General features: G+C 39.4%; 1 protein-coding gene and 1 non-coding gene across 2 annotated transcripts in view; one reads left to right on the top strand and one right to left on the bottom strand.

The window, feature by feature from the left end:
- IL1RAPL1 (interleukin 1 receptor accessory protein like 1) overlaps window positions 1-21563 on the bottom strand; it is a 1455753-nt gene that overhangs the window by 198905 nt on the left and 1235285 nt on the right. The window lies entirely within an intron of this gene.
- TRNAC-GCA (transfer RNA cysteine (anticodon GCA)) lies at window positions 16199-16271 on the top strand. The gene has a single exon. It is a non-coding gene; the product is annotated as a tRNA-Cys (tRNA).

The following is a 21563-nucleotide window of genomic DNA, read 5'->3' as shown; positions in this document are numbered from 1 at the left end:
CTATTGACAGATCAGCTGTTATCCTGATGGGAATCCCCTTGTGTGTTATTTGTTGTTTTTCCCTTGCTGCTTTTAATATTTGTTCTTTGTGTTTGATCTTTGTTAATTTGATTAATATGTGTCTTGGGGTGTTTCGCCTTGGGTTTATCCTATTTGGGACTCTCTGTGTTTCTTGGACTTGGGTGATTATTTCCTTCCCCATTTTAGGGAAGTTTCAACTATTATCTCCTCAAGGATTTTCTCATGATCTTTCTTTCTGTCTTCTTCTGGGACTCCTATAATTCGAATGTTGGAGCGTTTCATATTGTCCTGGAGGTCTCTGAGATTGTCCTCGTTTCTTTTAATTCGTTTTTCTTGTTTCCTCTCTGATTCATTTATTTCTACCATTCTATCTTCTATTTCACTAATCCTATCTTCTGCCTCTGTTATTCTACTATTTGTTGCCTCCAGAGTGTTTCTGATCTCATTTATTGTGTTATTCATTATATTTTGACTCTTTTTTATTTCTTCTAGGTCCTTGTTAAACCTTTCTTGCATCTTCTCGATCCTTGTCTCTAGGCTATTTATCTGTGTTTCCATTTTGATTTCAAGATTTTGGATCATTTTCACTATCAATATTCGGAATTCCTTCTCCGGTAGATTCCTACTTCTTCCTCTTTTGTTTTGATTTGGTGGGCAACTCTCCTGTTCCTTTACCTGCTGAGTATTCCTCTGTCTCTTCATCTTGGTTATATTGCTGCGTTTGGGGTGGCCTTTTATATTCTGATAATTTGTGGAGTTCTCTTTATTATGGAGCTTCCTCACTTTGGGTGGGGTTCTATCAGTGGCTTGTCAAGGTTTCCTGGTTAGGGAGGCTTGTGTTGGAGTTTTGGTGGGTGGAGCTGGGTTTCTTCTCTCTGGAGTGCAGTGGAGTGACCCGTAATGGGTTATGAGACATCAAAGGTATTGGGATAATTTTGAGCTGCCTGTATATTGAGGCTCAGGGGAGTGTTCCTGTGTTGCTGGAGAATTTGCGTGGTATGTCTTGTTTTGGAACTTGTTGGCCCTTGGGTGGAGCTTGGTTTCAGTGTAGGTATGAAGGCTTTTGATGAGCTCCTATTGTTTAATGTCCCCTGAATTCAAGAGTTCTCTAATGTTTTCAGGCTTTGGGTTTAAGCTTCCTGCTTCTGGTTTTCAGTTTTATTTTCACAGTAGCCTCTAGACTTCTCCATCTATACAGCACCGATGATAAAACATCTAGGTTAAAGATGAAAAGTTTCTCCACCTTGAGGGACACTCAGAGAGGTTCACTGAGTTACAAGGAGAAGAGAAGATGGAGGGGATAGTTAGAGGTAACTGGAATGAGATGTGGTGAGATCAAGAGAGGAGAGAGCAAGCTAGCCAGTAGTCACTTCCTTATGTGCGCTCTATAGTCTGGACCGCTCAGAGGTATTTACAGAGTTATACGGGGAAGAGGAGAGGGAGGAAGTAGACAGAGGTGACCAGGAGGATAAGAGAGAGGAATGAGTAGGAGAGAGACAAATCCTGCCAGTAACCAGTTCCTTAGGTGTTCTCTACCGTCTGGAACACACAGAGATTCACAGAGTTGGATAGAGAAGAGATGGGGGAGAAAAGAGACAGAGGCCACCTGGTGGAGAAAAAGGAGAGGCCAGAGGAGGAGAGAGTGGACAAGCCAGTAATCTCGCTCTCAGGTAAACTTGGGTAGTGAAGTTTGGGTTTTTAAATGTACAAAATTGACAACAAAGATTAAAAATCTGGAGTAGAGGTTGGATTTTCAAAGATAGAATATTAAAGAAAAGCAGAAGGAAAAAGGAAGAAAGAAAAAAAGAATTATTAAAAACAAACAAACAAAACAAAACAAAACAAAACACCAACAACCATCCAAAGAGTATATATGGTGTTTGCCTTAAAAAAAAAAAAAGTCTTTTTTTAAAAAAAATAGTAATACTAGGTTATAGAAATAAAAATTAGAGGAGAAATAGAAGATTTAACAATTTAAAAAAGCTCGGAAAAAAGAAAAAAAAAGAAAAAGGCAAAAAAAAAGAATGATTTTAAAAATATTAAAAAATTAAAAATATATCTGGCTCTTCTCTGATGTTATGGGCCGTGTGGGCTCACTTCCAAGGTGGTTCCCTCTGTTTAACTTCTTCTGTTTGCTGGTTTTTAGGCTCACTAGTTCAGTCGCGCTGTGGGGAGGGGGATGCTGCAAACAGATAGCACTGTCGTGTGTACACAGTATCTCTGCCCCGCTTGACCTGTCCTTCCTCGCGGCGCACAAACCGCTCTGGCTCTACGATGCTCAGCGGGGAACCGTCTGGGGCCGGCCCTAGGCTGCGTGCACTTCCCCGGTCCAAGCCGCTCAGGTTCGGCCCTCAGGCAGCCCTCAGAGGCACAAATGCGGCTGGGACTGCGCTTTGTGCCCTTCCCAGGTCCGAGTAGCTCAGGAGTTTGGCGAGCGCAATCGCTGCGGCTTGTCACCTTCTCCGCCGCTGCCGCTCAGCTCTCTGGGTGGACCGCTGGCGCACCCCGTGAGGCAGACTGTGACTGTCCAGCACCCCCAGAAGTCTTAGCAAAGGAGCCTGCTTGCAGTTAGGTAAGTAAAGTCTCTCCGGGTCTGCAATTGCCTTTCCAGTCCTTACGGCTCTGGCTGCCTGTCCCCGGCGGGGAATGGTCTGCAGCCGGCTTTTTCCGTTCCGTCCTTTGTTCTGTGCTGGGTCCTGGCGGTGTCTTATGTTCCAGCTTTTCGCGTGGTAGCTATCCCACAGTCTGGGTTGCTAGCCCAAGTTAGATCGTTCTGGTGGAGCGTGGGGCGTTCCTGCCCGATTCTTACAAAGCTCTGCAGCCCGCGCCTCCCGCGCGTCCCTGCCCTGCCCCACTTCCCAATGGCGGATGCAGGCGTCTGTGCTGCTTTTCCGCTGGGGGAGTTACTGGTGGGCTTGTAATCTCTTGGTTTTAATTATTTATCTATTTTTCCTTCCTGTTATGTTGCCCTCTGTGTTTCCAAGGCTCGCCACAGACTCGGCAGGGAGAGTGTTTCCTGGTGTTTGGAAACCTCTCTTCTTAAAATTCCCTTCCCGGGACGGGCTTCCCTTCCCGGGACGGAGCTCCCTCCCCACCTCCTTTGTCTCCTTTTTCGTCTTTTATATTTTTTCCTACCTGATTTTGAAGACAATGGTCTGCTTTTCTGGTTGCCTGATGTCCTCTGCCAGCCTACAGAAGTTGTTTTGCGGAGTTTGCTCGGCGTTGAAATGTTCTTTTGAGGAATTTGTGAGGGAGAACGTGATCTTCCCATCCTATTCCTCCGCCATCTTTCCCTCCCTCTATCTAATTATACTTTTAAAAGCAGAATGTTAATCATTACCACTTCTGTTTTTCGGTCATTTAAACATAGGTACAAACAAACATAAGCTCGCTTCTCCCCTACTGCTAGTTAATCCACAGACTAGCAAGGGTAATTTCAACAGGACACAGCAGGTCCTCTTGGAGCAATAGCTACATATTATATGCATTTTAATGAGGACAGGATCTAATGCTATGGAAAAAAAGATATAACTGTTCTGGTACATAGCTTCCAACCCTGTGCTCCTCCCAGCCCCATGTTTTTTAATGAAGTGTTTTGTAGAAATGTTTAGAAAGCATTTTAATTCCAACATTACCTTTATTCACTCACTCCCCAACTATGTATTGAGTGCCTCCTGAAAGAATCAGTGGATCACTTTTGATCGTGATGATTATTGTAAATACAATAAGCAATAAGTGTATTAAGTATAATAATATAATAAGTGCAATTGTGACCCTGATTAAGAATAAAAATATTCACAAAATATTAAGTTTAATATTAAAATATTACTTCAACAGTAATTGCTCATGGTTATCATATTGCCTGGAGGCTCAGGGGGCAAAATATCCACCTTTAATGCAGGAGATGCAGGCTTGATCCCCGGGTTGGGAAGATCTCCTGGAGAAGAAAATGTCAACCCACTCGGGTATTCTTGCCTGGAATATCTCATGGACAGAGGAGCCTGACAGGCTACAGCCCATGGGGTCACAAAGAGTCTTACATGACTGAGCAACTAAACAACAGCAACAACAATCATATTACCAACTACATGTTAACAATCACATTAACAATTACAATGGACCATATACTAATAGATTAATCATGGGAGTAGCTAGCTGAAGGGAAGGAAAGTAATTTAAAAACAGAGAATCACCAAGAATGAGTTGTCTGAAAGGAAGTTGAATTGAAGGAAGAAATAGATGATCTCTTGTTAATCTTCTCAACCTCTTATGGTTGTGCACACTGGGGCTCAAACTAATACTGCTAAAATACAATGCAATATAATGAAGAAAATCAGAAATTGGAGTGGCTTATATTCTCCTGCATAAGAGAAAAGTATCTTCCATTTCACTTCTCAGAGTCAGCGCCCCTGGATGGATAACAGTGCTGTAATTTCTCAGTGAAGGAGGCGATGTGCTTGTGAATGTGCTTGTGCATATACATTCCTGTCTGAACATATGCATAACGAAACCTGATGAATACATGTGGAATAATAATATGCTAAAAATTGAATTCAAGGTCTTTTGCTGTTTTTCCTGTGTCACTGCATTTACAGAAACCATGTTGGTTTTTAATTATATCAGCTCTTTTATATTTACGATTATACATGAGAAGTAGTGTTGATCATGGGTAAAAATGACTGAGTATAGAATCACCAACCTGGAATTATTTAGAGAACACCAGCTGAATTGAGCTATTTCAAATCCTGAAAGATGATGCTGTGAAAGTGCTGCACTCAATATGTCAGCAAATTTGGAAAACTCAGCAGGGGCCACAGGACTGGAAAAGGTCAGTTTTCATTCCAATTCCAAAGAAAGGCAATGCCAAAGAATGCTCAAACTACTGCACAATTGCTCTCATCTCACAAGCTAGTAAAGTAATGCTCAAAATTCTCCAAGCCAGGCTTCAGCAATATGTGAACCGTGAACTTCCAGATATTCAAGCTGGTTTTAGAAAAGGGACAGGAATCAGAGATCAAATTGCCAACATCTGCTGGATCATGGAAAAAGCAAGAGAGTTCCAGAAAAACATCTATTTCTGCTTTATTGACTATGCCAAAGGCTTTGACTGTGGAAAATTCCAATAAACTGTGGAAAATTCTGAAAGAGATGGGAATACCAGACCACCTGACCTGCCTCTTGAGAAATCTGTATGCAGGTCAGGAAGCAACAGTTAGAACTGGACATGGAACAACAGACTGGTTCCAAATAGGAAAAGGAGTATGTCAAGTATATTGTCACCCTGCTTATTTAACTTCTATGCAGAGTACATCATGAGAAATGCTGGACTGGAAGAAACACAAGCTGGAAACAAGATTGCTGGAAGAAATATCAAGAACCTCAGATATGCAGATGACACCACCCTATGGCAAAAAGTGAAGAGGAACTAAAACGCCTCTTGATGAAAGTGAAAGTGGAGAGTGAAAAAGTTGACCTAAAGCTCAACATTCAGAAAACGAAGATCATGGCATCCGGTCCCATCACTTCATGGCAAATAGGAGGGGAAACAGTGGAAACAGTGTCAGACTTCATTTTGGGGGGCTCCAAAATCACTGCAGATGGTGACTGAAGCCATGAAATTTAGAGACACTTACTCCTTGGAAGGAAAGTTATGACCAACCTAGATAGTATATTCAAAAGCAGAGACATTACTTTGCCGACTAAGGTCTGTCTAGTCAAGGCTATGGTTTTTCCTTTGGTCATGTATGGATGTGAGAGTTGGACTGTGAAGAAGGCTGAGCGCCGAAGAATTGATGCTTTTGAACTGTGGTGTTGACGAAGACTCTTGAGAGTCCCTTGGACTGCAAGGAGATCCAACCAGTCCATTCTGAAGGAGATCAACCCTGGGATTTCTTTGGAAGGAATGATGCTAAAGCTGAAGCTCCAGTACTTTGGCCACCTCATGTGAAGAGTTGACTCATTGGAAAAGACTCTGATGCTGGGAGGGATTGGGGGCAGGAGGAGCAGGGGACGACAGAGGATGAGATGGCTGGATGGCATCACTGACTCAATGGACGTGAGTCTGAGTGAACTCCAGGAGTTGCTGATGGACAGGGAGGCCTGGTGTGCTGCAATTCACAGGGTCACAAAGAGTTGGACACGACTGACTGAACTGAAATGAACTGAGCTGAATCTCTTAATTTTTCATATAAAGACAGAATAACATGTCCAAATTTACACATCTAGTGACAAAGCCAGGAAGATACACCTCTGCCTGCCCTATAAGAAGATAATTTCTGAGTGGCTCCCACCCTCTGGGGGTTTCCCTTCTGCCTAAATCTCAGCTTCCTGGTATTCTCATGTTTGCCCTTCTTCCTCCTCAAAACATCCTCTTAGAGTCTCAGACCTTATACTCAAATGGTTGAACTAGTTTAAAGTGTTAATCCTTCCAGGAATATTTCTATCTTAACATGAATCAAAACATAAACTGAACAAAAAAAAAACCCAAAAAACTCTAAACATGGGATTTCTGGAATAAGTGAGGATGAACGACAACTTTAGCATGATTTCTGTAACTAAAGATCTGTTCAATGCTTTGCCAAAATTAAATTCCACTGGTAGGAAATGTGTTTCTAATGAACAGAAATGCCTGCTAACACTAAGTCAGTTTTGTGGGAGGGAGTTCCTGAAGAGTAAGATAACTTGACAGTTTCATGAGATAAAAATGTTTAAGAATCAATGTTTCAAAAAAAAAACACAAAACTTGTTCAATACATGCCCTGAATTTTGACACATTAATATACTATCCATTCAGCACATGTATATACAGTATTAACTATGTGTTAGATCATGACCTAGGATTTCAAGTATTGTACTAAGATAAGGACAGTACTCTCTTGGAAATTATAAGGGGGTTGTGGGGAGGGGGAGATGGAATAACAAGGAAACAAATAAATAAACAAGTAATTTCAGATGTAGCTAGCCAAAATGAAAGAAACAGAATTGGGAACTATGATAGGGATTGACTGTGGGCTACTTTGGGCTGGGTGGTCAGAAGACTTCTTTGGAGTGATGATATCTGAGCTTAGACCTGAGGGATGAGAAGGCAGAACTCATGAAGCAGAGAAAGAGGTTTGTGGCATTTGAAGGAACAAGAGCCAAAACTCTAGTAGAGCTTGGTATGTGACCAGAAAGGGATGTGACAGGTGATAAGATCAGAGAAGGAAGGAGGGGGGCCTGTTGATGTAGCAACTAGTCTGTACTTGATTCCAGGAAGTAATTGAGCAGTTTTAAGTATGAAAGTGGTTCAACCCAATTAACATTTCAGAAGTGGCTTTCACTGCTGTGTGGAGAATGGATTATAGAGAAGAGTGAGGAAGCTTGGAATAAGATGGTGATAGAAGAGTTATGGACAGGTATAGGGCCAAATTTGAGACACAACCAATAGGACCTGATGGATTAGATGTCAGAGGTGAGAAAGAAGGAAAAACCAAGAATGGCACCAAGGTTCTTGGTTTTAAAAATACCTAAACGTTGGTTCGATTTTAGTAGATATAGATGATGGATAAATATAACTTTAAAAGTTAAATAAAATAATTTTATAAAACAAGTGATGTAACCACTGCTAAAAAGTCACAACACCATATAACATTTTTCATCATTTTGTTTTATCCAAGTTCTAACAATTTACGTATATTGTTGAGTTTAGTTACAAGCAAGATATGTGATTAAACTGTAAGGAGTCAAGAACATTTTTAGAAAGGATAATGGCATTAAGCACATATTTTATAGGCTGTAATAACAGCCATGAATGTTTGAGACTTAGGCTTTAAATAAGGGGAATTAAAGAGACATTAAGAGGAAATAAACCTTCACAGAAACAGGGAAAGGGATGAAATGTTTTCTGAATAGCACTAAGTATACTGCTGTAATTCATGGTGAATCTTAGTGGTAACTTTCCCAAAGAAATCATATAAATTCACCAAAACATTAAAGAGCAACTTTATTTCTTTAAAGAAACAGAAAGTCACCAAATATATGTCAGTGATAAAATGTTTATGCTGATTAGCTTCTCCTTTAGCCTCATGAGCTAAATACCCAAGAATAATATGAGACAGAAGGAAATTCATCAAGGAGTATTAGGCTTATAAATGTTCATTCCATGGCTAACAGATACAATCATTCTCCCAAAGTCACTAACTATCTGTCTTTTTATAATCAGAAAACTCTGCATAATATTATTTTGCTCTTAAATATTGAGTTTCATTTGAGAAGCTTGAACACTTAAATAGTAAGTTTTTTTCTGAGATTCCTATTACGAGCTGGATTGCCAACCCCCAATCTCCAAGAACACCTTGAGCTATAAAAAGAATCTCAAGAAGAAAGATGGAAAATAAATGAAAGGATTTTTTTCAATAGTTTGCTGAAAGCCTAGACAAATTAGAAGAATCACTTATCTGATGTCAAATGCAAACTCTATTACTCTGGAGGAAATAAGTTGTTTCAATCTGTTGGGGAAAAAAAAAAGTTGTTTCACTTCAAACTATTGCCAGAAAGATACCCAAGAAATTTAATGTTTCCAAAGTTACCAATCACCCAGAACAAGATTATCCTTTTCTTCAATTTTTCCAGTGTACCTTGCAATAAAAAGTGGGAATCTAAACCTAGCATAAAGCTGGTTAAAAGAAAGTCAAGTTTAATAGACAACAATATCATATATAGATTTCTTAGCTGAATGAGTTCAGGGTTCATAACTGGGCTGTTTGCCCACTGCCTAAAGAGATGATTGCCCTCGGTTCATTCTTCTGACAGTTAACAAAATAACTTCTAACAGTTGTTTTTGGGGAATGTTACTGAGTGACTTGCCATCATGAAATTTTACTTCAGTAATTTCCCATAAGCTTTAATATAAAGAAAACTTTAAGGTGGATTAAGCCACATGTGAATATAATTTCTTCAAAGCCAACACCTACATATACACAACAGAATATTTTTCCTTTGTATTCAACACTAGAAAGAGATATCCATGTGGATTAAAATTCATGTGAATAGAATTCCTCAAAAAACAAAGCATAACATTTGATTTTCCAGATTCACTGCTTTAAGCATATACTTAAATAATGAGACAAATCATGCACCAATAAAAAGCTACAATAAACACATCCTGAATTGACTATTAAATGAAGTTACCTGAAGTATTATTGTTTCTCTTCCTTTGCATAAACATAGTTAATTATGGCAAGTTATTAATAAAAATGGAGACTGGTCTATTGTTTTACATTTATTCAGTGATTCAAAGCATCAACACACCAAGCATGAATGTATCAGGGATTTCTGATAAAGATCTTGGCTTGACTGTTTAAGAATTGATGTCTAAAAAAACTGAAAAAGCTTCAATTTCAAATTCAAGGAGATAAGATTAGAGCAGGATTAAGGTTGCTTCATGACCCTAATGAAAACTGCTGTATTTTCTGCATTCTCTATTTTCTCCCATAGAATGTATCACCTTCTAACATACTAGGGCACTTATTTTTTATTATATGTGTTATTCATAGTCTATGGTCCCTCACTAGAATATCACATCCACAGAAACAGGAATCTGGAACTATTCTGTTCCCTAATGAGTTGACTCATTGGAAAAGACTCTGATGCTGGGAGGGATTGGGGGCAAGAGGAGAAGGGGACGACCGAGGATGAGATGGCTGGATGGCATCACTGACTCGATGGACATGAATCTGAGTGAACTCCGGGAGTTCGTGATGGACAGGGAGGCCTGGCGTGCTGTGATTCATGGGGTCACAAAGAGTCGGACATGACTGAGCGACTGAACTGAACTGAACTGAACTGAATGTAGCCCAGGTGCCTAGAAGAGTGTCTGGCACATAGTAGGCACTCAATAAATATTTGTGGCATCAATGCATGTTCTCTAGTTCTGAATAAATTCAAAGCCATTATCTCTTGGAATAATTTGTACATACACGTGCATACACACATACAGAATTTAAATCCTATTTACTTCTAATGCCTTTATATCTGTTGGTAATCAATCAGTGCATGATTACAGACTTAATGCAGAGCAACACATATAAGACAAATAGTAAATATTTGTTTTAAATGAGGATACCATTAAAAATTGATATCAATGCTTTTAAAAATAGTACCTTCTGATTAAATAAACTTTCCACACAGAGTATAGTAGCCAATGTGACCATTGCATAGATTGTATTATAAAATGTAAAGATGCTGTCTTTGCTAGACAATTGCAGCAAAATGTAGAAATGGAATTAAATGTGATAGCCAAAAAGATTAAGTAAGATTCACAAGCATAATACAGCCTTTGAGCATATGGAATAAAACCTGATTTCCTTATTCCAGCTCCAAATGTCACAAACACCTAAGCAAGGTCTTAACGATAAAGTAATGTGTGCATTCTTAAGTTCCATCTGTCTAGTATTCTCAAGAGCATCTTTAGCGCTAAAGTTGTCTACAGTTTTTGAGCACCCCATAATCCTTCATATACTCCTTTTCTTCTTTAATTAATGACTGATTTTATACAAGGTAAGTGGAAAAACTTTTACCCTAAGATGGTGTAGTAAAAGGACGTGCACTTATCTTCTCCTGCGAGAACACCAAAATTGCAACTAGCTGCTGGACAGCCATCAACAGGAGGATGTTGGAAGCCATCAAAAAAAGATACCCACCTTCTAAGGACAAAGGAGAAGCCGCAACAAGAGGGGTGCAATCACATTTAAAATCAGCAGAAGAATGGATAAGAAAGCTGTGGTACGTATACACAATGGAGTATTACTCAGCCATTAAAAAGAATACATTTGAATCAGTTCTAATGAGGTGGATGAAACTGGAGTTGATTATACAGAGTGAAGTAAGCCAGAAAGAAAAACACCAATACAGTATACTAACACATATATATGGAATTTAGAAAGATGCGAGACAGCAAAAGAGACACAAGAATGGCATTGAAACGTGTATAATATCATAGATGAAATGAACTGCCAGTCCAGGTTCGATGCAGGATACAGGATCCTTGGGGCTGGTGCACTGAGATGACCCAGAGGGATGGTACAGGGAGGGAGGAGGGAGGGGGGGTCAGGATGGGGAACACGTGTATACCTGTGGCAGATTCATGTTGATGTATGACAAAACCAATACCATATTCTAAAGTAATTAACCTCCAATTAAAATAAATAAATTTATATTTAAAAAAATCAAACTCATACCTGCCAGAGACACTTGGAGGGCACAAACAAAACTTGTGCACACTAAGACCCAGGGAAAGAAGCAGTAACTCCACAAGAGACTGAGCCCGACCCGCCTGTGTGTCTGAGGGTCTCCTGCGGAGGCATGGGTCAGCAGTGGCCTGCCGCAGGAATAGGAACTCTGGCAGCAGCAGTCCTGGGAGGCACAGCATGTGGCGTAAGTCGTCTTGAAGGAGGTCACTATGTAGCTGCACCATAGAGCAGCCGGGTAGACAACTCATAACCAGGAGAACAATTATAGCAGAGAAGTTCTCACACTGCTGTAGAAGTTCTAGGCCCTACAAGAGATTTTCCAACCTGGGGATCTGACAAAGGGACTGGGAATCCCTAGGGAATCTGACTTTGAAGGCCAGTGGGATTTGATTACAGAACTTAAACAGGACTGGGGAAACAGAGACACAGACACTCGGAGGGCACAAACAAAACCTTGTGCACACCAGGACCCAGGAGAAAGGAGCAGTGACCCCACAAGAGACTGAGCCAGACTTGCCTGTGAGTGTCCAGGAGTCTCCAGAGGTGTGGATCGACAGTGGCCTGCCACAGGGTCAAGGACACCAGCAGCAGCAGTCCTGGGAGGTGTGGAGTCTTGACATAAGTCCTCCAAAGGAGGTTGCCATTACACCTACCATAGAGACTAAAGCCCTTCCATAGAGACTACAAACCCCAGGACTGGGCCGCCTCAGGCCAAACTACAGGGAGGGAGCTATATGGTAAGAGTCAGACACGACTGAGTGACTTCACTTTCACTTTTCACTTTCATGCATTGGAGAAGGAAATGGCAACCCACTCCGGTGTTCTTGCCTGGAGGATCCCAGGGACGGGGGAGCCTGGTGGGCTGCCATCTCTGGGGTCGCACAGAGTCAGACACGACTGAAGCGACTTAGCAGCAGCAGCATCAGAGCTTGGCCTTGCCTACCAGAGCAAGACCCAGTTCTCCCCACAGCCAGTCCCTCCCATCAGGAAGCTTCCACAAGCCTCTTATTCTCATCCATCAGACCACAGACAGAATGAAAACCACAATCACAGAAAACTAAGCAAAAACTGATCACGTGGAAAAACGCTCTCTAATCAGTATTAAAACAAGAATACATAACTAAAACAACCTTTCAAGTTAAAATTCTTAACAATAAAAATGTCTACATTGTTGCAAAATATGTTGGCTGTCACTTAAGATGGGTTAAGAAAGTTTAAGGACTTGGAAATGATATAGAATTCAGCATATGGACATGATACCAGGTATCTTGGTGTGTATGCCCTTCCAGATCCACTCTCCATGCTCTGAGGACTGAGTGACTGTCAATACCATCTCCCATCTCCAAATCCCATGATCCCCTATGACCTCCCATCCCTCCAGGTCCAAGTTGGGTATGGCCCATGAGAATGTACACCAGCCACAAGAAAAAGAACAAAGGCCCTTCCCGCCAGGTTTCTATGGGTCTGCTGGATTCCTCTACTGAGGACCTCACCTCCTATCCGGAGGTCTCTCCATAAAACCATGCTAACTTTCCCCCCTTACTTGTTATACCCTGTGTGTGGGTGTGCTAAGTTGCTTCAGTCACATCCGACTCTTTGCCACCCCGTGGACTGTAGCCTGCCAGGCTCCTCTGTTCATGTACTTCTCCAGGCAAGAATACTGGAGTGGGTTGCCGTGCCCTCCTCCAGGGGATCTTCCCAACAAGGGATCGAACCCTTGTCTCTTATGTCTGCTGTAGTGGCAGGTGAGTTCTTTACCACTAATGTCACCTGGGAAGCCCTAGGGATAGTAGTGATTCCCTATCAGTACTAAACCCAGGGTACAATACTTCCCTTACTGTTCTTTCCCATTTTCTATTTCTTTGGAAACAGTCTGTCTCTTCATCTTACCTGGATGCCATCCTTCCTTCAGGAATGCCATCCTTCCTGCTAAACCTCTGATTAGATACACTGACTTTCTCACACTGATGTCCTGCCTTGACATTCAGATTTTACAGCTCTGTAAACAGCATGAGCTCAAATAAAGACTGATGGATCATCTGGGTTTTTTCCAATTCTTTCATTCCTCCACATCCCATTTGTTAGCCATGCTAATAAATGTGTGGCTTCCCTAGTGGCTCAGTGGTAAAGAATCCGCCTGTCAAGGGTTCGATCCCTGGGTCAGGAAGATCCCCTGGAGAACGAAATGGCAATCCACTGCAACAGTTTTGCCTGGAGAATCCCATGGACAGAAAGGCCTGGCAAGCTACAGTCCATGGGTTCTCAAAAAGAGTTGGACATGACTTAGCGACTAAACAACAATAGGTACATAATCATATCTCCTTGTGGTTATAATTTACATTTCCTTGATGACTAATCATGCTGAGTATCTTTCAATGTTCTTATTATCCATTCTTATACTAATTTCTTCATTGGGGAAGTATCTGTTTTTATAATAAAAATAATTTCATTGAAAGTTCACTGCAATTATTTGCAAAATGGCTGAACTCTCAAGTATACAGCACGCTTATCAACAAATTTTAGCTTTGATGAACTGATTACTTGATTGAAATCTAGCAGCATTGATAGTATCATGCATTTTATTATGCATTTTAATACAGGAACCTACCATAGAGTTTACAGGCATGCTTTAATTTTTTTTTTAAAGAAACAAAGGCAGTCTGACTAGCACAATCTAGCAATACTCTTATATTGAACTATTTTCATTCTTTTAATTTAAAATTATAATCAAGATTAGAACATCTTATTCTCCCTAAGACACATGTAATCTGAAATTGGCACAGCAAGAGTTTGCCACAAATGCGAGAGGAGATAGAGACGGCTCATTTGCTTTTAAAATGGATACGATGAATATAGCACATGTAGGGAAAAATTAACTAACTGGAACAAAATGTTTTTCACAACCATTCCTCTCAGCTGGAAACCCTACTATCGCTTTTTTTTAAGATAATAAGAAAGTCCATAAACTCAAAATGCCTCTATTTTTAATCACTTAAATCCTATTTTAATTTTGAATTTGACAAAGTAGAATAGCTACTCAGGATCTTTCACAGTCACATGTATTCTTCAAAAGGACAATCTGATTCTTCAAAAGACCCCTGATTTAGTATGTTTTTAATAACAATAACTGCTATTGCATTTTGAATATAAGATATATGCCTGTGTGTGAACAACCAATGCAAGTCAGGAGTGCATCAAACGACACTCAATCTACTGAACTAGAAAATTATAAGATGGGAAGGGTACGGGGAGCTACTTCCCTTCCTAGATATCATGATTTTGATTTTGGTATGATTTCTTCACTCTTTCTCAAGTTACACACCTCAAACTCATTGAGTGCTGTCAGGACCCTCATCCAATCGGGAACATTTTCAAGGACAGCTTTCAGTTATTGCTCTTATGATTCCCCTCTATTGTGAATTTCCTCTGTTCTTACTCATAGCTTCTCTGCCTGCCAATCCCCAAAGCTTCCTAAAGAGCCTCTTGACTTCACTTGTTCCCCACTGCTCATCAGAACTCTGCATTGTTGCCAGAGTTGCCTTTCCAATCACTCATATCCACCCCTCAAGCATTGACTACTCCTTATTGCCCATCATGAAAAGTTCCAGCTCTCTGAGAAACACTAAAAGGCCTTTTCAAATCTCACTATCCACCCATTCTATCTTCCACATCTTACTTGATTATCCCTCATTTCCAACATATTCCAAAATTCCAACAGACATTTTTAAAGGGTTTTTTAAAAAATGTGGACCATTTTTAGTCTTTATTGGATTTGTTACAATTTTGCTTCAGTTTTATGTTTTTGTTTGTTAGCCAAGAGGCATATGGGATCTTAGCTTCCCAGTAAGGGATCGAACCTGCACCCCACATATTGGAAGGAAGTCTCAACCACTGGTTCTCCAGTGAAGTCCCCAGTCAGAAATTTTAATGAATATAAAATCAAGTTTCACATGTTTACATCTTTGCTTAGGCCATTTCCACCTTAGAATGTCTTTTCCTATTTTCTTTGTCAGATAAAACTCCACTTATTTGCCTAGAATATGTTCCATGAACACTTCTGCAGGACTTTCATAGACTATCTCAGGCAGAATAACTTCTGCCCAGTTTTTCCATATGGTGTGTACTTGCCTGTACTACAGCTTTAAGCACATTCTATCTTAATTATTACTATATTTTAGTTTCATATCCATCAGATTTTGCAATGGGGACAGGACTAGGGAGCACGTCCTATTCATCTCTAGCATAAATCAGAGAAGAGGACCTGTGCATTTCTAGCACAGCATAGAATCTTGATGAATAACTCTTTACTTAAACATGCGATATTTACACACTTAGGACCAGCAGGATATACAAAAGTCTATTTCTTGTTTTCCTTCTATGTTCACACCTGCAAGACACATAGCTTTCAATGGAAAAACATGTTCAAAATTATCTTTTGTTTCAATGTAGCCATTAAAATTGTATGATGGTTAACTGGCCAATTTAAAAGTCTAACTTTCACCACAATTTATATATTCAGTGTGTATAACGGAGCAATAATAAAACTGAAAATGTTCCATTCAACTCTATAAGATAATCAATCAATCACTGCATTGGTCAAGTTTTAGGAATGCCATTTCTGCATTGAAAGCCAATAGGTGTTACAACAGTTGTGTCCACAGAGAGAAGCAGGTTTGCCAGGACTTGGAAAACTGGACAGGGGAGGGTCCTTCCAAAGGAGAGAGGGATACTCAGCTTCAGCATGAGTCCGATATTGCTAGATCTGCAGTTTTTCAAGAGGCAAAATGGATGTGCTCAGGAGAACTCTCAATCTTTAAATGTGAGCAGCCACGTGACACAGAACTAGAAACAGCATATGACCTAAACAAAATATACCTTCAAGCCACACGGACCAGCAGGAGACAGTTGTCAACTCCTTTTAAGGATGCTGAAGAAGTTCAAAATTGGATTCCCTGGTGGCTCAGACGGTAAAGCGTCTGCCTGCAATGCAGGAGACCCAGGTTCAATCCCTGGGTCAGGAAGATCCCCTGGAGAAGGAAATGGCAACTCACTCCAGTACTCTTGCCTGGAAAATTCCGTGGATGGAGGAGGCTGTTGGGCTACAGTCCATGGGGTCGCAAAGAGTTGGACATGACTGAGTGACTTCACTTTCACTTTCAAGAGTCACTTGGTAAGACAGACTTGAAGTCAGCGGGACACTATATTACAATAGCTATTTTGAAGTACATTTGACAAGAGGTATAAAAATAATTTTAGAAGTTCAGAATTCCACATACATTCACGTTCAACTTATACTGTTCAACTGTAACAATACACTTTATCCAGATTTTATAGGTTTTATTAAGGCAGAAGGGAAGGAGAGGCCCCAAAGAAATCTGGATATTCTCCTTGTAGCACATGATGACTCACCACTGTTTTTGCAGCTCCATCTTCTTTCCCAGGCTTCCCTTGTGGCTCAGTGGGTAAAGAATCTGCCTGCAATGCAGGAGACCTGAGTTCAATCCCTGGGTTGGGAAGATCCCATGGAGAAGGGAAAGGCTACTCACTCCAGTATTCTGGCCTGGAGAATTCCATGGACTATATAGTCCATGGGGTCGCAAAGAGTCAGACATGACTGAATGACTTACACACACACACACACACCCTCTTTCCCTATGAACAAGATGCCTATTCTCTGTGGACTAACTTTGGCTCATCCTCTAGACCAAAGCAAATTAATTAAATCAACTCATGACAAAATGAGAACTGTAGAGAAAATGGCTTTAATGTATTATCATTTTCATGTGTGTTGCAAGGCTTAAAAGAGGGTTACTAGCTCAGAGACGTAAATACAGGATAGTCAGAAGTTACTGGTGTGGTTGCCAGATAAGAGACTAGTGAAGAGACCTGCTTGATCCTCTTACAAATTGTACATAGAATTAAAATAAAATCTATAAGAAATGAACTTTTAAAAAATTCTACAAGTTCCATCATCTAAATAAGGGCAAAGCTATCATGTGAGTAAAAAAGAGTTGCCCAACTGACCTCCACTGTAGAGTATTTGTTTTGATACTTTTTTCTTCTTAAGACTCCACCAAAGAATTTTTATGTAGCAGAAAATTCTAGGCATCACCCAGACATCATTATGAATTTTAAAAATTCCTAGTCACTACTTCAATTCTCTGATCATGCCATAGATAATTTAATTTATTTTTTGTTCAAATGCCAGCATCTGTTGTCAAGTCTCAAAACACTGATTGAGAATCTATAACAATTAGTTACTCACAGTCACTATGGAAACAAGATGGCTTCACTGAAAATCAAGGATTCATACACTATTAAAATAATATTTTTAATATCATGTGCTCTATTATGCTATCATTTCATAATCTTGTGACATGAAAATAACATATGAGGAAGTGGTTTATGATCTGTGAGACCATATTCAGGTGATATTAGCAGCAACAACAACAACAAGACAAATGTTGTAACATCTTTAATGGCCTGAACCTAATTAGCACAGTAATTACGTTGCCTGAATTTCCCTCTACGCTCTCCACATCATAGCAATGTGCTCTTACAACCTGTGTCAGAAGAAGCTTCCATTTGTTGCTATTATAATGTTAACATGGATCAGGGAAATAGAAGGCTAAAGATAGAACAGAGGAGAAGAGCCGGTGATGGCTTCTTATACTCCACATGAAAACATCTTTTCCCCATGAAAACCCAAGATGTTCCATTAAGATCCCAAGTGAAGTGGAGTCATTCAGTCGTGTCCGACTCTTTGCGACCCTATGGACTGTAGCCTACAAGGCTCCTCTGTCCATGGAATTTTCCAGACAAGAGTACTGGAGTGGGTTGCCATTGCCTTCTCCAGGGGATCTTCCTGACCCAGAGATCGAACCCGGGTCTCCTGCATTGCAGGCAGACGCTTTACCGTCTGAGCCACCAGGGAAGATCCCAAGGATATATATAATCTCAGAGTCGGTGATATAATCTGATTAAATCTTGAGTTCAACTAGTTGTTTCAAGTTTGACAAGACTGTAAATGAAATGTTAAGTGTCTAAGCACATTAGATCATTTCACTTTTCAATTTATTCGATAGCAGACTGGGGTAAAAATAATTCTCTTTTAAGAATTTATAACAGTTGCATTTATACACATATACAGTAAAAATAAGGTGGTTTTGATTAGATGTGAAAGACGATAGGATAAAGTATAAACCTTTTTGACATTGGATTGAGGGCACTCTCTGAAGATTTCGAAAATTTATGTTCATTGCAGCACTATTTACAATAGCTAGGACATGGAAGCAGCCTAAATGTCCATCAACAGAAGAATGGATAAAGAAGATGTGATACATATATACAATTGGATACTACTCAGCTATTAAACAGGATGAAATAATTCCATTTCCATCAACATGGACTTTGTAGTAAGTCAAAGAAAGAAATGTCATATGACACTGCTTACATGTGGAATCTAAAAAAAATGATACAAAATAACTCATTTACAAAACAGAAACAGACTCACTTGAGAATGAACTATGTTACTAGGTGGGAAGAGCAGGAAGGGAGGCATAGGGAATTTGGGATGGACATGTATACACTGCTATCTTTAAAACAGATAAGTAACAAGGACCTACTATATAGCACAGAGAACTCTGCTCAAGATTTTTTAACAACCTAAATGGGGAAAGAACTTGAAATAGAATATATTTAAGTATATGCATAATTGAATCAGTTTGCTGTATACCTGAAACTATCACAACTATACTCCAAAATAAAATTTAAAAAAATTTTAAAGATATATACTGAAATATTTACATATTAAAAACAACCAAAAACCATTCAATTTAATTAAAAACATATCTTGCACTAGTAAAAGCAGTAAAATTAATTTTTGGTATTTTTATTGCTTTCTTTTTCTAAGTTTTTATGTTTTTGGTCATAAAATTAAACTTTCTCTTAAGGAAAAAACAAACTAGTCTACTGATGTCATTCATCATCTAATATTCAGTAAAGGCATTCTAAAGTTTTTCAGTGTAATTTTCAATATTTAACAGAGAGAAATAACTAAATTTAATAAATGTTGCACATAAGAAATGAAAATTAGTAGGAAACAAATGCACCATTTCCTTTCATTTTGACTGACTTTAGTGAAGCACTTAATAGTGAGTGAGTTAAGTATATTTGAAAATTCATTTATTTTTATTTTTACTTTATTTTACTTTACAATACTGTATTGGTTTTGGCATACATTGACATGAATCTGCCACGGGTGGACATGAGCTCCCAAACATGAACCCCCCTCCCACCTCCCACCCCACATCATCCCTCCGGATCATCCCCATGCACCAGCCCCAAGCAGCCTGCATTGAACATAGACTGGCAATTCGTTTCTTACATGATAATATACATGTTTCAAGGCCATTCTCCCAAATCATCCCACCCTCTCCCTCTCCCTCAGAGTCCAAAAGTCCGCTCTACACATCTGTGTCTCTTTTGCTGTCTTGCATACAGGGTCATCATTACCATCTTTCTAAATTCCATACATATTTGTTAGTATACTGTACTGGTGTTTTTCTTTCTGGCTTACTTCACTCTGTATAATCGGCTCGAGTTTCATCCATCTCATTAGAACTGATTCAAATGGATTCTTTTTAATGGCTGAGTAATACTCCATTGTGTATACGTACCACAGCTTTCTTATCCATTCATCTGCTGATGGACATCTAGGTTGTTTCCATGTCCTGGCTATTATAAACAGGGCTGCGATGAACATTGGGGTACATGTGTCTCTTTCTATTCTGGTTTCCTCGGTGTGTATGCCCAGCAATAACATTTTAATGTTTTATTTAAGGAATACTACTATCATTTTAATATCTAAGAGGAAGCATGCTCTATTTTAAAGAGGGTAGATCTGGGAATAAGAAAACCTGCATTTCAACTGGGTGTCGCATCAGAGTGGTTTGTGTGCTCTTTATAAGTTACTAAATATCTCTGGGCTTCAGAGTCTCATAGTGTAATTGAGGCAACAGATTACATCTCAGGTCCTTTCCAGTCTGTTTCTATATAGTTCTTACTCCAAGTATGTGTCTTATTTGGCCATTTTCAGCAATCTAAGTTTTTCCAGCAGTTAGATAATGAATTTTATCACATACAGCTTCAAAGCATGATTGTTTTCCAATGAATAATTTAATCAGTTGATTAATATCTTTTTACTCAATGTGTGGTCCATGGACCAATATCACCTGAGAGTTTATTATAAATGCAGATTCTCAGGATCCACTCCAGATCTACCCAATAAGAATTTGTATTTTAACAAGATCTCCACATGATTCACAGAAACAATCAAGTTTGGGACACATGGCTTAGTTCTAGACTTCTTCTCTCCAGTTTTTTCTCATGTACAATTTGAAACTTTTAATATCATCGTATAGTTTATATTTTACCATGAGAGATACATTTGGCTTAATATACTCACTTTTAAATTTTGATATCAGCTTTAGTCCTGGCAGATTTTCAAATATCATCATCCGACACAACTGGCAAAACCAGTACATTAACTTTCAAACTTTCAGACTGCAAGTGAATCCATATTTTGTGCTAGAATATGATAGTAACAACCTCTAGTACTACACCAAAAGTTAAAAATGAAAAATGCAGTCATAAATATTTAACACTTCAGAAATTCTCACTTAGGAATATTCAGTGTAGGTGACCAGAGAACATAGCAGCTCAGGAATGAAAGTTAGAACTTGAAATAAATTTGTTCGTTTTTTTGGTAAAGGTGGTCTTCCCTTTCATTATATTAAATACTTGTGCTCAACCTAAGAGGTAAATTAAGATAAGGAATTAAAGAAAAGCCAAAGGAAAGGAACATATTTAATTAATTGTGGTCAAAGTCTCTTTAGGGTGGGTTTTCTGTTGTTGTTTGTTTAAATTAGAATAGGGTTAAAGCAAAATTCATTCCATGCTTTGATAAATGTTGACTGGAGTGCCTATGCTGTTTCCTATAGGATACTTCCACATCTGTGATTTGGAATTTGCCCTGCAGTTACATGGAGGGATAAGCCATAGAGAGAAAACATTTCAGGTCAATTTCAAAGGCAATTAATACACTTACTCTTAAATTTGAAATATGTCTGACTAAACCACAGCTCAGTGTATGGATTTTGGGCTCCTTTGATGCTAGTTTGGTTCAGTTCAGTCGCTCAGTCATGTCTGACTCTTTGCAACCCCATGGACTGCGGCATGCCAGGCTTCTCTGTCCATCAGCAACTCCCAAAGCTTGCTCAAACTCATCGATTGAGTGATGCCATCCAACCATCT

The sequence above is a fragment of the Ovis aries genome, chromosome X (genome assembly GCF_016772045.2).
Source record: "Ovis aries strain OAR_USU_Benz2616 breed Rambouillet chromosome X, ARS-UI_Ramb_v3.0, whole genome shotgun sequence".
Classification (NCBI taxonomy): Eukaryota; Metazoa; Chordata; class Mammalia; order Artiodactyla; family Bovidae; genus Ovis; species Ovis aries.
This window is presented reverse-complemented; position numbering and strand designations above follow the sequence as displayed.